The 13136-nt window shown below is 37.9% G+C and overlaps 1 pseudogene; it reads left to right on the top strand.

The window, feature by feature from the left end:
• Positions 1-376: 376 nt before the first annotated feature.
• On the top strand, positions 377-13136 carry LOC127414681 (double-strand-break repair protein rad21 homolog; annotated as a pseudogene).

Here is a 13136-nt window from a genome sequence, read left to right as displayed (position 1 = left end):
ATATATATATAGAAGGATAAAGTTACTGACGAGAAATGTATGATATTTTCTACTAATATTTTCAGGAAGTTTGGTTTTCGAAGGCTGTTTCTCAAAACCTAGTCAGCTGCCTACCTAGACAGCATTTTGCACATCATTCAAAAATGTCATCTTTAAAAATGCGCATTTGATGCAGAATAATGCTGTCTAGTTTGGTAGCTTGCTAAGTATTGAGACATCGTAAATAATATAAACAATCGCTTTAATGTGGAGTGACAGCCTAAAATACAACATGTAAAGCAGTGCTCGCAGATAAAGTTCAATTAGTTATTCGTTTGACACAGTTTGACAACGTGTATTTTCTGCATCTTCACCCACTGAAGACACTCACATCACGATGTTTTATGCACAACTCTTCACATCTAAACGAGGGACTCAGGCCAAGATCTGGCTAGAAGCCTACTGGGAGAAGAAAATTACCAAAGCACATGTGTTTGAATGTGACCTTGAGACCACCATCAAGGAAATATTATCCCCCCAGGTGATTTGTTCTGTTCACACTAAATACGATTACTTGAAATGGTTAGTGCTCTGTCTTTCTATATACACTGGCGGCCAAAGGTTTGGAATAATTTACAGATTTTGCTGTTTTGGAAGGAAATTGGTAATTTTTGTTTTGCCACAGTATGCAATAGACTGGCATGTCTTAAGATCAATATTAGGTCAAAAATGGCAAAAAAGAAACAGCTTTCTCTAGTAACTCATCAGTCAATCATTGTTTTGAGGAATGAAGGCTATTCAATGCTTGAAATTGCCAAAAAACTGAAGATTTCATAGAAAGGTGTACACTACAGTCTTGAAAGACAAAGGACAACTGGCTCTAACAAGGACAGAAAGAGATGTGGAAGGCCCAGATGTACAACTAAACAAGAGGATAAGTACATCAGAGTCTCTAGTTTGAGAAATAGACGCCTCACATGTCCTCAGCTGACAGCTTCATTGAATTCTACCCGCTCAACACCAGTTTCATGTACAACAGTAAAGAGAAGACTCTTTAGGCCTTATGGGAAGAATTGCAAAGAAAAAGCCACTTTTGAAACAGAAAAACAAAAAGAAAAGGTTAGAGTGGGCAAAGAAACACAGACATTGGACAACAGATAATTGGAAAAGAGTGTTATGGATCTTAACCCCATTGAGCTTTTGTGGGATCAGCTAGACTGTAAGGTGCGTGAGAAGTGCCTGATAAGACAGCCACATCTGTGGCAAGTGCTACAGGAAGTGTGGGGTGAAATGTCTCCTGAGTATCTGGACAAACTAATAGCTAGAATAACAAGAATCTGCAAAGCTGTCATTGCTGCACGTGGAGGATTTTTTGATGAGAACACTTTGAAGTAGTTTAAGAAGTTCTGAAAATTTTTTCAAATTGTAATAGTAATTTTTCACATTATTAATGTCCAGACTATACATTGTGATCAGCTGAATGCCACTTTGGTGAATAAAAGTACCAATTTCTTTCCATGAGAGCAAAATCTGTACATTATTCCAAACTTTTGGCCGCCAGTGTATACCATGTATATACTGTCCTATAAACATTAGCAATATTGTGTGAAGATGTTTGATAATTGAAAAATAATGTTAAAGAGAGAGGGAGAAGTATTTATAAAAATCAAGAGTATGCTATATCTTGATCATACATTTATTATTTTGTATATTTTCTTCCCCTGTGTGTGATCCACCTCCATGATTCGTCATCAGATTAAAATTGGTCTGCGGACTTCAGGTCACCTTCTTTGAGGAGTTGTCCGGATATACTCTCAGAAAATCAGATACCTTCTAGCAGACTGCAGTGATGCATTGGTCAAAATTAAAGTTGCTTTCCGGCCAGGTGAACACAAAACTTCATTCATATTATCTCTGATGTTACATTTAACAGTGAAATTGGAAAAGATCAGTGTCTGATACTATTATTGTTATTATTATTTTAACCACAGGAGAGACAGATCTGACTGAGGATGCTTTGGAGGCCACGTTTAAAGCTATCACTCTACAAGAGGACTTCGCTGACTTTGACTCTCAGTTGCCTGATCTCAAGTAGGCCTAATGGGTCTCATTCACAACAGTGCGAAAAACCTGTGTGCTACCATTTTCACACAGAAATCATTTAATTATCCTAAATGTATAGGATGTATTCTACATTTAGGATAAAACTTGGAAATAACAAAAAAACACTTGTAAGCATTACAGACTCTTAGGGCTTTAACTTTGTGTGACACCGCATCTACTTTGTTGCCAAAGTACAAAAAAAAAATTGTAACATAAAAGTCAAATCAAGTCAAATTATTTATTTGTATAGTTATTTTTTTGTGCTTTTCCCAATACACGTTCCAAAGCAGCTTTACAGAAAATCAGCTGTAATGTCTGTAACGTCTCAAAAACATGAATAACCAACTCTTCTGGAAACATAATAAACAATTTGATGAAAAACTTTCTATAGCTTGGTATTATTTATAATTTCACAACTAAGTCCTGCTGTCCACAAATGTGGGCATCAATTTTTAGGAAAATTATTTGCTTTAGCAAAAAAAAAAAAAAAAGAATGTTTATTAGGTGTTTATTTATGTTTATTAAGTGTTTATTTAATTAGAAATAAAAAAGGTAAAAGTATTTTTACATGTGCTGTTATTATTTCTAGATATTGAACAACTAAGTGACCCTACAAAAAGTCATACTAGTTTCAGTGTACAAAAAGTGAGTTATAGATTTATCTGGGATCGGGTCTGCATAAAAATGCAAATGTAATGTTTCAGTTTGTTTTAAGAATGACACACTTGGTTTTACTCGGAAGATTTCGCTGTGCATTCTCGAAGGCGAATGTGCATTTTTAGAGAGCATAAGGATAAGTTTGCAGAGAGTGACGAATGGCTGTACAGGTAAGGTTGTGTGGAAAGCCCTTAAATGGAGATTGTTTGGGTGTGTTTATGCAAATTATTAACTGTGGACATGCTCCCTGCTTTAAAACAATCCAGACTCATCAACATTAGAACAAAGATAAGAACAAAATTATGTGTGCACGCACCTGTCAAAATGATGTACAAATTGTACACAATTATAAGTGAATGAGACCCATTGTTTTATCAACACCACTCCATCAAAGCTACTGAGATAATTTTTTTTCTTTTTCAGATACAGTGTTTTGTTTTGACTTATTTGGCAAGTTATGTCTCTCATTCAGCACAATTGATGTGGTAGACCACTTCTCTTTGAATCAGTGTCACACAGAAGATATCACTCTAAGAGAGAACTTGAGGAACAGCTTTCTCACTTTGGATGGCATAGGTAATTGCTTTGAAGCATGAACAAAACCAGGTTTTTACATCAACTGTACAAAAATATGCATGTCTGCATTCGTGTTTTCACAGGTGAGGAAACCCAGTCTTACCAGGGACTGTTTGATCAGAGTTTCCAAACTTTCAGTGTCCATGGCGACTGCTTTGGTGATGAGGAAATGGCCGTTGACCTCATTGGTAAAGTTATACATCCGCTCGTGATAAAGTGTATTTTTTTCTTTCTCCCCAATTTGGAATGCCCAATTCCCAATGCGCTCTATGTCCTCGTGGTGGTGTAGTGACTGGCCTCAATCCAGGTGGTGGAGGATGAATCTCAGTTGCCTCCGCGTCTGAGACCGTCAATCCTCGCATCTTATCATGCGGCTTGTTGAGTGTGTTACTGCGGAGACATAGCGTGTGTGGAGGCTTCACGCTATTCTCTGTGGCATCCACACACAACTCACCACGTGCCCCACAGAGAGCGAGAACCACACATTATAGCGACCACAAGGAGGTTACTCCATATGACTCTACCCTCCCTAGCAACCGGGCAAATTTGGTTGCTTGGGAGACCTGGCTGGAGTCACTCAGCACGCCTTGAATTCGAACTCGCGACTCCAGGGGTGCTAGTCAGCGTCTTTACTCGCTGAGCTACCCAGGCCCCCTGGTAAAGTGTATTTTTAATGTTTAAGCTTGAGTGACAAAATATGCATATTCTTAAATATTTCCTCATACAGACTGGTGTGCTTGGGGATATTTGCATTGTCATAAATCCATGGCAATGGCATATGTGTATCTGATCAACAACATTTGCCAAATAATTTCTGCCCCCAAAAATTGGTCAGGTCTTAATCACCATCACCCCTAATGGCGAGTCTATTTTCATGCTTTCTTTTCTTTTTTTCCCCCCAAGATTTTATAGCAAATGACAGTAAGGATACTCTGGTGACAAATTTCTATGAGAACACTCCTAATGAATTACCAGCTACACCTCCAACCGCTGTCAGTGTCATAGGTAATGGTGTTACATTTTTATTGACATATTTACACATTTATGAAAGATAGGCAATGGCCATGTTGTTGAGTCATTGAAATTCATGGTTTATTCATTTTAGATTTCATTGACATACAATGCAGTAGTTGCAAATGCAATTTTTAGTAATTAAATAAAAAAAGATGTGTATAGAAAACATCCAGAAATGTTTTTAGTCTGGAACATAAAGCAAATGCGTGAGCTCCACACATGCGTGTGGCTGCAGAATTAATTGCACGACTAGCTGGGATCCTTAGCAATTGTTTTCAACTGGTTTTGCTTCAGGACCCAGATTTTATAAAATCAAAAATGTCCTTAAAGTGATAGTTCACCCAAAAAAGAAAATTTGCTCATCATTTACTCACCCTCTTGCCATCCCAGATGTGTATGACTTACTTTCTTCTGCTGAACACAAAGTTTTTTTAGAAGAATATCTCAGCTCTGTAGGTCCATACAGTGCAAGTGAATGGTGACCAGAACTTTGAAGGTCCAAAAAGTATTCACTGATCAGCCACAACAATAAAACTTCCTGCCTAATATTGTGTAGGATCCCCTCGTGCCGGCAAAACAGCACCAACCCGCATCTCAGAATAGCATTCTTCTCACCACAATTGTGCAGAGTTATTATCTGAGTTACTGTAGACTTTGTCAGTTCTAACCAGTCTGGCCATTCTCTGTTGACCTCTCTCATCAACAAGACATTTCTGTCCGCAGAACTGCCACTCACTGGATGTTTTTTTGTTTTTGGCACCATTCCGAGTGAATTCTAGAGACTGTTGTGTGTGAAAATCCCAGGAGATCAGCAATTACAGAAATACTCAAACAACCTGTCTGGTACCAACAATCATCCATGCAATTATTTATTTAGCTAATCGTGTGGCAGTAGTGCAGTGCATAAAATCATGCAGATATAGGTCAGGAGGTGAGTAAATAATGAGAGAAATTTCACTTTTGAGTGAACTATCACTTTAAAGTCAAACATGGCATTAAAAATGTAATTTATTAATACCACCAAGAACTGCATTGGCCCAACAATTTGTAAAATGATTAACATAACCTACTGTAGATTGAATAGGAAAATGGAAATTCTGTGTATGCATAAACAACAGCAAAAGTGGTATTCTCTTGTGAACCTATATTAAATGTAGTCTAGATCATATTTTCTTTTACCTTGCATAGTTTTGTTCACTATGCAAGCCACACAGTCTGTCCATGTAGGCATCTAACTAATTTGGTTAGCCTCTAGCAAACGGTAGAAGAATTTTTGCCAAATATAGTAGAATTTGATTGGATCGGTGAATCAACATGTATCTTATATTTTATTCTCTCAAGCATGAATATAACCTGACACAGCCAGTTCACAGTGGGTTATAAACATTGAATTTATTTTTAAAAAGAAGGCTAAATTAAGCCTTAAACCTTTAATTCAGCTTTTATTGGCTGAAATACTTTTAGGTTTGTATTTTAATAAGCTACTCTCTGTACATGCAGTATGAGCTTCATACGTTTCCTACAAAAATAATTAAACTATAAATGATTGAAATCTGGTGGATATTGGATATGTGTATTTATTAACATTAACACTTTTTCTGTATCTATAATGTTTTAAGCTTTGCCCTTCCCAATGAACATTAAACATTACCATTATTTACCATATTTGTCATTCTTTCAAAGAACCAGAGTCTGTGATACCAGAGCTTTCCTGTTCAGACACTCAAATGAACAGTCCAGCCTTCACCGAAACCACTTTTCTGGTGAATGCAGAGGAAGGCTTCGCTCTTGCACCCGTTGCTGTCACGCGTGAGTGTTAACTGCTGTGGAGAAGAATATCAGCAGAGGTTTTCGCTTTTGTTTCAAATCGGTGCACATTTTTAACTGCTGTAATTTTAATGCTGGGGTTTCAAATGGTCTCATGAAGCCACATGAGGGCACTGTTTATTTTTATTTGTTAAAATTAAATACTAAACCAAATGGCATACTACCATACGACTCTAATACTATCTTGGAAGTTTGCAGTATGTATACTGTGCACAATATTCAGATCTTCTGTATACAAGGAATACCTAGATGGCCTACTACACTTGCACTGCAAAATGTGCAGTAAATTTACAACCAGAACTATTCCTCATGCCAAAGTCCAATGTCTCTGATGCATAGTTTTTATTAAAAATAGATTTTTAAAACCTTATAGGTTTTTTAATCACTATTCCTTTTACTATATTTGAACCTGGCTTTTGCCATAAAATAGCCATTGAAGCTGACATGGCATTAAATCACAAACAAACAATCAGAGCTTGCTGCATGGAATACTGTATTCTGCAATGCAATACACTCAACTTGACCTTCCATTTCCAAATTGAGGAATGATGCGGAAGCATTATCAACTGATTTTTAACATATTCATCGTGAATAGTTAATTGATTGGCCTGCCAAAAAGTTAAGGCATTTTTTTATATACACTTGGATTTAAAAAAAAGCAAAATACTTATTATTTATATTATACTGTATTCATATCCAAAATGATAACAGGGCATCCCTTGCTGTATTGAACATGCAATACAGTGAGGACTAGTGGCAGTAATGTAGCATACTGCATATTTGAAACATTTATCCTTGCATACTCCACACTGTTTCACATTATTAAAAAAATAAAAATAAATTGTTGGCAGTATATATTATGTAGTAATCAGCATTACACAGTATTCCATACCAAAGATAGACATGGTCACATTCATCTGCTACCACTGGGAATTTTTAGAGATGAGACCAATGGAATGTTGTGTTTACATCACAGCAACTTTAACAAGGAATAGAGGGAAGAGGAAGCGGAAGCTGGTGGTTGATCTGTCAAAGGAACTTACTAATGATGACATCAGGGACCAACTGGCTGAGTACTCTGACCTTTTGACCTAATTGGAGATAGCCCCGCCTACACGGCAGCTCATGGAGTGGAAGGAAAACGGCGGGGTCAAGCAACCCATACACTCTAACTTAAAGCAGGTATTGCACAGCCACATCTGTTAGCTTCTGAAATGGCTGCAGAGCTCAACTGAAGTCCACAGCTATCATTAGACTGTCAGTGTGCAATTTACAACAGTGCATCATGGGAAAACATCCTATCTTTCCTCTAGCTGTTGCCTCGTGATTTGTCACCTAGGAGAAAGGGATTGGTCGGAGGAGCAATAGAGCAGACTGACCCCGAAGAGATGAGAGAGCAAAGCAGAGAGGGTAAAATAGATTCACAAAAATGAAGCCAATCAAATTGCATTAAAGGGATAGTTCACCCAACAATGAAAATTCTTTCATCATTTACTCACCCTTATGCCATCCCAGATGTGTATGACTTTCTTCTGCTGTACACAAACGAAGATTTTTAGAAGAATATCTCCGCTTTGTAGGTCCATACAATGCAAGTGAAAAGTCAACAGAACTTTGAAGGTCCAAAAGCACATAAAGGCAGCATAAAAGTAATCCATACAACTTCAGTGGTTTAATCTATGTCAATTCATTGATCTGTTTCTCACACACATCCTATCATATCGTTTGAGAAGACATGGATTAAACCACTGGAGTTATATAGATTACTTTTATGCTGCCTTTATGTGCTTTTGGAACCCATTCACTTGCATTGTATGGGCCTACAGAGCTGAGATGTTCTTCTAAAAATCTTTGTGTTCTGCAGAAGAAAGAAAGTCATACACATCTGGGATGGCATGAGGGTGAGTAAATGATGAGAGAATTTCATTTTTGGGTGAACTATTCCTATGAAAAATATTCTGTTACAATGTACTCACTCTCATGTTGCTTAAAACGTTTTTTCCCCACTTGGAACATAAAGAGTTAATTAGTCAAATGTTCACACTACTATAAAAGTGCTCCATACCACTTTTGCAATATCCAAGTCTTCTGAAGACATACAGTATGATAGCTATGTGTAAAAAATTCTGAACTATTGGAATAAAAATCCCTATTGTTGGGCCCTGATCGTTAAGGTGCCAGGAGAGCTGGGACGAAAGGTTTTCAGGGAATTTCAGTTTTTCAATGAATAATGACTTTACATTCTGCCTAAACATTCTGTTAAAAATAAATCCTTATGTGTTCCATGAAAAAATCATACATTTTTTGATCGTCATGATGGTGAGTAAATAAAACATTAAAGTTCTACCCTTGTGCTAATGCTATAATCTGATTGGTGTGTGTTGTATGATGTGTCTGTAGCTGTTGCAGACAGAGAGAACACTGCTCAGCCAGTGCTGGATGACTGGAGTTTACTGCAGGTGTCCGTGGCTCCAGATCAAGCAGTAGATGTAAACGCTTCTGTAGAACCTTCTATCACTCATATAGAACCTCCACCTCCCTGGAACGCCACAAGTGTAAAAACTACATCTACACTTAAAGGAATATTTCACCCAAAAATTATAATTCTCTCATCATTTATTCACCCGTATGCCGTCTCAAACTCATGACTGTCTTTCTTCTGTGGCACACAAATAAAGATATTTTAATGGAGATTTGAAGTGCTTATATCCATACAATTCAAGTCAATGGGGTCCAACACTTTCGTGTTTAAAAAGGAAATAAAGGCAGCATAAAGGTAGTCCACATGACTCGAGTGGTTTAATCCATGTCTTCTGAAGTGATACGATTGGTTTTGGGTGAGAACAGACCAAATGTATCTCCTTTTTCACCATAAATCTAGCCATCTTTAGTCTCCTTGGCGCAATTATTGTTTGAAGCTCAATTACACTTCCTCACACTCTGCGCACGGATTTCCAAAATGTAGGATGGAAGGGGATGAGTCATTCATATTTATGAGTAAAGCGGTACCTGATTTGTTAGGGTAAGTTTTAGGGGTAGGGTTGGGGTTGTGTCATAGTTGCTCTGACCAATCAGGTAGCGAATCCTTAAAGAACATTACTGAATTATCCAATCAGATATTGCTTTCCTCATAAATATAAATGACTTTTGCCCTTCCATCCTACGTTTTGGAAATTCGCGCTCTGCGTATGCATCTAGCGCTAGGAAGTGTAATCAAGCTTCAGTTCATGGTTGCGCCAAGAAGACTGCAGATGGTATCGCTTCAGAAGACTTGGAATAAACCACTGAAATCATATGGATTACCTTTATGCTGCCTTTATGTCATTTTTGGAGCTTGAAAGTTTAAGAACCAATTACCTTGCATTGTATGAATATAAACACATCATATCTCCTTCAAAACATTTTCGTTTGTGTTCCGCAGAGGAAAGAAACATGACAATTTCATGACAATTACTATTGAACTTCGAATCGTCTGCTGTAAAAAATGTTCCTCGTATTCTTCATAACCTCTGTGAAGACTATAATAATTATGTGAAATAAAAGGTTATAGTTATTTTGCCTGATTTAATTGTTGAATGTCTTGTCGTCGGTCACCTTATTGAAGGGCTGTGCTTTAATGTCCATATAAGAAACGCATCTCTGATTGACATCAGGGGGACATGACTCTAAACCAGCCTGATTGTACTGGGCTTCCTTAAGACCAACTAGTTAGTTGTTCAGACAACCCTCTGACTGGTCAAGTTTGGACATGTGTAGTTTGCACAACCCGACCATCGTGACTCATCCCTAGTTTGGAGCAGCATGATGATGACAGAATTTAATTTTTGGGTAAACTATTCCTTGAAACATTAATTTAAGATGTCATTAGACTTTGCTAAGATGCACAGTTCTTCTCTGTTGTTCTTTACTTTAAAAAAAAAAAGAAATGTGTTCCTCTCTGCCACAGGAGGAGAGTAGGTTGGAGGTGTCCTATCCAGAGCCTCTCTCTGAGGACTCCATGCTGGTTTATCCATCTGTAGTGACGAGGGAAACCCCAGTGGTGACACAAATGCAAACACCGAGTGTTACACACTCAACCCTTTAACCACCTCCTTTCATTGATCATTTGCTGAAAAAGATAAAAAATTGACTTAATGTTTCAGACCCTTTTTTTGTATCCTATTCATGGCCAGTGCCATGAGGCAGTCATCACCCATCCCCTTTCATCCCTGTGTCTATGCAGTCTGTTCTGAACAGTCAGGACGTGGAGGACAGGAGAATGACCAGTCGGGCACACAAACTCCTCCAGGCCCTCAAAGTAAGAAGTAATGAAATGCCTGTCCAGAGGCATCTCTGCCCTGTTCCCAGTGTTGATGCTGATCAGGACTGGCGTGTAGAGCAGCTGTGAATAGGGAATTAAGAACGGGAGATTAAGAGAGAGAAAAATTTAATGTGTGTGTGTGCAGATCAGAACAGCAGGCTAAAAGGCACAAATCCCATCAACACATCCCACACCATCTTATACATTTGACTCAATAGTTAAATACAATAAAACACAATAGGGATTGTATGATTACTCATTTTTCAGAAGTCATCCAGAAAAGTTGTCGACTAGTTGGCAGGTCAATGTTTACCATGTATAAATGAGTAAATGTATGCCATACAGATGCTATTTCAGATAACCTGGCCCCTAAACAATGCATACAAACTGTGATTAATCGCTTTTTATGTCAGTCAGACAGACTTGATGTACTTTAGATCGATAAAACATAAAATATACCTTATCAATTTATTATTAATTTACAATCACAATTATATCAAATAACAAAACAATTACAGAAGTTTACATACACCTTAGCCATATACATTTAAACTCAGTTTTTCCACAATTCCTGACATTTAATTGTAGAAAACATTCACTGTCTTAGGTCAGTTAGGATCACTACTTTATTTTAAGAATGTGAAATGTCAGAATAATAGTAGAGAGAATTATTTATTTCAGCTTTTATTTCTTTCATCACATTCCCAGTGGATCAGATGTTTACATACACTTTGTTAGTATTTGGTAGCATTGCCTTTAAATTGTTTAACTTGGGTCAAATATTTTGGGTAGCCTTCCACAAGCTTCTCACAATAAGTTGCTGGAATTTTAGCTCATTCCTCCACAACATCATTGTAACTGAGTCAGGTTTGTAGGCCTCCTTGCTTGCACATGCTTTTTCAGTTCTGCCCACAAATTTTCTGTCGGACTGAGGTCAGGGCTTTGTGATGGCCACTCCAATACCTTGACTTTGTTGTCCTTAAGCGATTTGGCCACAACTTTGGAGGTATGCTTGGGGTAATTGTCCATTTGGAAGACCCATTTGCTACTGAGCTTTTACTTCCTGGCTGAGGTCTTGAGATGTTGCTTCAATGTATCCACATAATTTTCCTTCCTCATGATGCTATCCAGTCCCTCCTGCAGCAAAGCACCCCCACAACATGATGCTGCTACCCCATGCTTCACTGTTGGGATGGTGTTCTTCGGCTTGCAAGCCTCACCCTTTTTCCTCCAAACATAATGATGGTCTTTATGGCCAAACAGTTAAATTTTTGTTTCATCAGACCAGAGGACATTTCTCCAAAAAGTAAGATCTTTGACCCCATGTACACTTGCAAACTGTAGTCTGGCTTTTTTATGGCGGATTTGGAGCAGTGGCTTCTTCCTTGCTGAGCAGCATTTTAGGTTATGTCGATATAGGACTCGTTTTACTGTGGATATAGATACTTGTCTACCTGTTTCCTCCAGCATCTTCACAAGGTCTTTTGCTGTTGATCTGGGATTGATTTGCACTTTTTGCACCAAACTGCGCTCATCTCTAGGAGACAGAATGTGTCTCCTTCCTGAGCGGTATGATTGCTGTGTGGTCCCATGGTGTTTATACTTGCATACTATTGTTTGCACAGATGAACGTGGTACCTTCAGGTGTTTGGAAATTGCTCCCAAGGATGAATCAGACTTGTGGAGGTCCATAATTTTTTTTCTGTGGTCTTGGCTGATTTCTTTTGATTTTCTCATGATGTCAAGCAAAGAGGTAGTAAGTTTGAAGGTAGGCCTTAAAATACATCCACAGGTACACCTCCAACTGATGCCAGTTAGCCTATCAGAAGCTAATTGGCTAATTGCCTAAAGGCTTGACATCATTTTCTGGAATTTTCCAAGCTGCTTTAAGGCACAGTTAACTTAGTGTATGTAAAGTTCTGACCCACTGGAATTGTGATATAGTCAATTAAAAGTGAAACAATCTGTCTGTAAACAATTGTTGGAAAAATTACTTGTGTCATGCACAAAGTAGATGTCCTAAACGACTTGCCAAAACTATAGTTTGCTAATATTAAATCTGTGGAGTGGTTAAAAAATTAGTTTAATGACTTCAACCTAAGTGTATGTAAACTTCTGACTTCAACTCTATGTGCTGTAAAAGTTCCTTTAAAAACAGTTTACCCTTCTTAAAGTCATTGAATAATTTGCAGTCCGAATAAGGACAAAAATATATGTGTTAGAGGGAATATGAAAGTTAGCATACTTTTAGGAGTTGCAGTGCCTAAAGCTGTTTGTTGTGTGTGTACACATACAGGTGCATCTCAATAAATTAGAATGTCGTGGAAAAGTTCATTTATTTCAGTAATTCAACTCAAATTGTGAAACTCATGTATTAAATAAATTCAATGCACACAGACTGAAGTAGTTTAAGTCTTTGGTTCTTTTAATTGTGATGATAATTTATTGAGATGCACTGTATATGCATACATTTCTTGTTTTTGTTCCCATCAGAGCCAAGACAGCTCGCCCAGTGCCACGTATAGTCTTCACACTGTGTGAGGGAAGCACTCGTTCCTATGTAGCAGCTTTATTCTTCTGCCTGCTGGTGTTAAGGAAACAACAAGCCCTCAACCTGCACCAGAGCACTCCTTACAGTGACATCATCGCCACACCTGGGCCTCTCTTCCACTCCTTCTAG

Source organism: Myxocyprinus asiaticus, chromosome 24 (genome assembly GCF_019703515.2).
Source record: "Myxocyprinus asiaticus isolate MX2 ecotype Aquarium Trade chromosome 24, UBuf_Myxa_2, whole genome shotgun sequence".
Classification (NCBI taxonomy): Eukaryota; Metazoa; Chordata; class Actinopteri; order Cypriniformes; family Catostomidae; genus Myxocyprinus; species Myxocyprinus asiaticus.
This window is presented reverse-complemented; position numbering and strand designations above follow the sequence as displayed.